The sequence below is a fragment of the Apodemus sylvaticus genome, chromosome 1, assembly GCF_947179515.1.
Source record: "Apodemus sylvaticus chromosome 1, mApoSyl1.1, whole genome shotgun sequence".
Taxonomy (NCBI): Eukaryota; Metazoa; Chordata; class Mammalia; order Rodentia; family Muridae; genus Apodemus; species Apodemus sylvaticus.
This window is the reverse complement of record NC_067472.1, coordinates 152344536-152349327: the sequence shown is the minus strand read 5'-3', so window position 1 is coordinate 152349327 and position 4792 is coordinate 152344536. Positions and strand designations below refer to the sequence as shown.

At 45.6% G+C, this 4792-nt stretch overlaps 2 non-coding genes across 2 annotated transcripts; both read right to left on the bottom strand.

Annotated features, from left to right (window-relative positions):
- Positions 1-463: 463 nt before the first annotated feature.
- Positions 464-557, bottom strand: LOC127677063 (small nucleolar RNA SNORD116). Its single transcript, XR_007976466.1, has one exon. It is a non-coding gene; the product is annotated as a small nucleolar RNA SNORD116 (small nucleolar RNA).
- A 2552-nt stretch (positions 558-3109) lies between these two features.
- On the bottom strand, positions 3110-3203 carry LOC127676446 (small nucleolar RNA SNORD116). The gene has a single exon (XR_007975924.1). It is a non-coding gene; the product is annotated as a small nucleolar RNA SNORD116 (small nucleolar RNA).
- Between the last annotated feature and the right edge of the window lie 1589 nt (positions 3204-4792).

Below are 4792 nucleotides of genomic sequence, written 5' to 3'. Positions count from 1 at the left end.
CACTTTAATCTTCCACAGTCTATAAAAGTGCCCAAGCTATGCTACTCAATCAGGCTACACTTCTCCTGCAGCCTGCACTCCATTGTCTCTCTGCCTGGCAACACAAGTGTGTTATCATTCATGTCAGCATTTCAGAAAAGCCTCAAACCCATATGAAGAGCCAAACTTTGGTGCCAAACCTATTCCTTCTGCTTCAAATTCCAGTGTCCTTTAGGGCTGCACAACACTCCTAGAGCAAGCGGCTCTACCTTCTAAGTCCCTGCCAAGAATGTCATCAAAATCTACGGGAGGAAACCACAAGAACAAAAGGGCCTGCCATGGCCTCGGCCATGGTTTCCTGAGGGGTAGGACAAACACATACCCATTTTTAGTGTGTCTGGCTAAAGCCCGAGGAAGCAAGTGCAAAGGGGTGCTTGGCCTGCCTGTTTCTGATGCCCATAGGACCTGGAGGACCACAGGTGCCGGACCTCAGTTTCGATGAGAGTTGCGGTACTGAGTTTTCACTCATTTTGTTCAGCTTTTCCAAGGAATGTTTGACTGGGAATCATCATCGATCCAAGTACTCTGCAGTGCCTTTCACAAAGACCTTGTGGGTACTCTGGAGTGCTTGGGTGTTGGGAGAGCAAGGAACTGCCGGACATTGCCCATTCATTTCTAGGAATCAATCAATCGGCCTAAGCTCCAAACAAGGGAGAACCAGAGGCCCTAATCCTGCTTCGTGTCCCTAAAGCACAGGGCACAAACCGTACCGTTCCTCACAGCTCTACCAAGACCTGAGCACATTGAGTTCCTGGAGCAAATTCATGTGTTCCTTACCTTTTCTCTAAGGTACCCTTGAGCAAGGCAGCAACAGTTAGCCAGTTCATCGGATGATCAGTGCGGTGCCATGACCAGTCAACCAATGTTGGTGTGTTCATTTCTTCTGAGTGTCACCACAGGCCCTGGCTGGAAAGGAATTCCACCCTGTGAAGACAGCAAGAGCACATGCCGCCATTTTAGTGGGTCCCATGCAAAGCAAGAATGAAGATAAGCTTACTGAGTCCTTTGGGCTTGTCAGATTTTACAGACACCCATAACACTCCTGCTCTTGTCAAACTGTAGGCTTCCTCCATACACATAGGGGCTATGTGTCCACTCTGACCTCGGCTGGGGACATAGCACGCCCTTTGTTATCAAGTGCTTGCTAGGCCTTCACCTCCATCCAAGGCCTTAAGGATGAAATGTGAGCTGCTCCACTGATGAACCGCAAATTCCAAGATGACCTGAACACCAACCTACTGGACAACAGTTCTCTACTATATTAACAAGAAATTCAGGGCACATGATACAGCATGTAGCAAGAAAATTGCACTAACATGGGCAATCACACTTCTGCTTCAGTATAAAAGGTGAGAATGTGGAGTCAGCTCTGGGGCAGTTCACCACAAATATGTCCTTTCAGGGATGTTGATCTGGTCCACATAAGTATCTTCCATCATGGCTCTTATCCTTCTCTGACTTCTTCAACTGGCTACTGGAATGAGGCAGAAATCAAACAAGTAAACTGAATCTGCTTTCAAGCTCATAAGTAGCAGGCTTTACTGGCCCTGGAACAACATATATCTCTGACTCTCTGTATCTCTCTCTCAATATTTTTCTCTAGCTCTCTCTCCGTCTTTGTCTCTGTCTCTTGGTGTGTGTATGTTATGAGTGTGTGTGTATAGAGGTGCGTATGTGGGGGCTTGTGGGGGGGTGTTTTTCTGTGTTTCTTTGTGTGTGTTTCTGTGTGGCTCTCTCACTTTCCTTGATAAGCTCTCAGTGGTGGTTTCATGCCTCTTTGGTCCATCTTTTGTCTTCTCTTTTGTCTCTTGTGAATAGTTCGTCTTTCATGGGACCACCATAGTTTATCTGCTATGCAATGATTTTTCCTTGCTGAAAAGAATTATCATGACAAACCCCTCAGTAGCACCTACAGAGGCATGCCACATTGGGACTTAGATCCTCTAATCCATGGTGCAAATTGACTCATGGCCATAAATTTAATCAACTATGCAACCTCCATTTAAAAATTCCAGTTTTTCTTTGAAAGTGCCAATGAACATTGGTCTCAAGATAGGTTTCAAGGATATCCTGAGACCCATTGAGCATTTCCTCCTATGAACAGCTAGCAATTGGCTTTAAGGTAGATTTAAATCACTATCTCAGAAAATATAATAGTCCCATGATCCATGAGTTTGTAGTTTTGAAGGAAGATGGTTCCGGTATTTTCTCATAAGCCTACCATTGTGAGCAGATCTCAAGGATCTGTAACTTTGCCATTGTGAAGGAGGCCTGGAACAATGTGGAAAGATATCAAGGGATATCTCAAACACCCGATTTAACGGATATCTCCACCACACTATTTAAGACAAATGCATTCATTAAATGTGGAGGTTCCTGCCCAATCTCCCTCCACACATCAATTTCAGTCACAGGTCTGCAAATCTCATGCTTTGACTTGAGTCCACCAACGGCTCATGAATCCAGGGACATAAGGAATTGTGTCAATCAGGTGGAACCTTCCAGGAGACATGTCTAGCATCATCTCTAATTGATCAACCTTGCTATATTTCTAAGCTATTTGCGTGGGAATCTTGCAGACTTCAGGCCACAAAGTCCCCTCTTGTCCACTTTAATCTTCCACAGTCTATAAAAGTGCCCAAGCTATGCTACTCAATCAGGCTACACTTCTCCTGCAGCCTGCACTCCATTGTCTCTCTGCCTGGCAACACAAGTGTGTTATCATTCATGTCAGCATTTCAGAAAAGCCTCAAACCCAAATGAAGAGCCAAACTTTGGTGCCAAACCTATTCCTTCTGCTTCAAATTCCAGTGTCCTTTAGGGCTGCACAACACTCCTTGAGCAAGCGGCTCTACCTTCTAAGTCCCTGCCAAGAATGTCATCAAAATTTACCGGAGCAAGCCACAAGAACAAAAGGGCCTGCCATGGCCTCGGCCATGGTTTCCTGAGGAGTAGGACAAGCACATACCCAATTTTAGTGTGTCTGGCTAAAGCCCGAGGAAGCAAGGGCAAAGGGGTGCTTGGCCTGCCTGTTTCTGGTGCCCATAGGGCCTGGAGGACCCCAGGTGCCAGACCTCAGTTTCGATGAGAGTTGCGGTACTGAGTTTTCACTCATTTTGTTCATCTTTTCCAAGGAATGTTTGACTGGGAATCATCATCGATCCAAACACTCTGCAATGCCTTTCACAAAGACCTTGTGGGTACTCTGGAGTGCTTGGGTGTTGGGAGAGCAAGGAACTGCCGGCCATTGCTCATTCATTTCTAGGGATCAATCAATCGGCCTAAGCTCCAAACAAGGGAGAACCAGAGGCCCTGATCCTGCTTCTTGTCCCTAAAGCACAGGGCACAAACCATACAGTTCCTCACAGCTCTACCAAGACCTGAGCACATTGAGTTCCTGGAGCAAATTCATGTGTTCCATACCTTTTCTCTAAGGTACCCTTGAGCAAGACAGCAACAGTTAGCCAGTTCATCGGATGATCAGTGCGGTGCCATGACCAGTCAACCAATGTTGGTGTGTTCATTTCTTCTGAGTGTCACCACGGGCCCTTGCTGGAAAGGAATGCCACCCTGTGAAGACAGCAAGAGCACATGCCGCCATTTTAGTGGGACCCATGCAAAGCAAGAATGAAGATGAGCTTACTGAGTCCTTTGGGCTTGTCAGATTTTACAGACACCCATAACACTCCTGCTCTTGTCAACCTGTAAGCTTCCTCCATACACATAGGGGCTATGTGTCCACTCTGACCTCGGCTGGGGACATAGCACGCCCTTTGTTGTCAAGTGCTTGCTGGGCCTTCACCTCCATCCAAGGCCTTAAGGATGAAATGTAAGCTGCTCCACTGATGAACCGCAAATTCCAAGATGACCTGAACACCAACCTACTCGACAACAGTTCTCTACTATATTAACAAGAAATTAAGGGCATATGATACAGCATGTAGCAAGAAAATTGCACTAACATGGGCAATCACACTTCTGCTTCAGTATAAAAGGTGAGAATGTGGAGTCGGCTCTGGGGAAATTCACCACAAATATGTCCTTTCAGGGATGTCGATCTGGCCCACATAAGTATCTTCCATCATGGCTCTTATCCTACTCTGACTTCTTCAACTGGCTACTGGAATGAGGCAGAAATCAAACAAGTAAACTGATTCTGCTTTCAAGCTCATAAGTAGCAGGCTTTACTGGCCCTGGAACAACATATATCTCTGACTTTCTGTATCTCTCTCTCAATATTTTTCTCTAGCTCTCTCTCCATCTTTGTCTCTGTCTCTTGGTGTGTGTATGTTATGAGTGTGTGTGTATAGAGGTGCGTATGTGGGGGTTTGTGGGGGGGTGTTTGTCTGTGTTTCTTTGTGTGTGTTTCTGTGTGGCTCTCTCACTTTCCTTGATAAGCTCTCAGTGGTGGTTTCATGCCTCTTTGGTCCATCTTTTGTCTTCTCTTTTGTCTCTTGTGAATAGTTCGTCTTTCATGGGACCACCATAGTTTATCTGCTATGCAATGATTTTTCCTTGCTGAATAGAATTATCACGACAAACCCCTCAGTAGCACCAACAGAGGCATGCCACATTGGGACTTAGATCCTCTAATCCATGGTGCAAATTGACTCATGGCCATAAATTTAATCAACTATGCCACCTCCATTTAAAAATTCCAGTTTTTTTTGAAAGTGCCAATGAACATTGTTCTGAAGCTAGGTTTCAAGGATATCCTGAGACCCATTGAGCATCTCCTCCTATGAACAGCTAG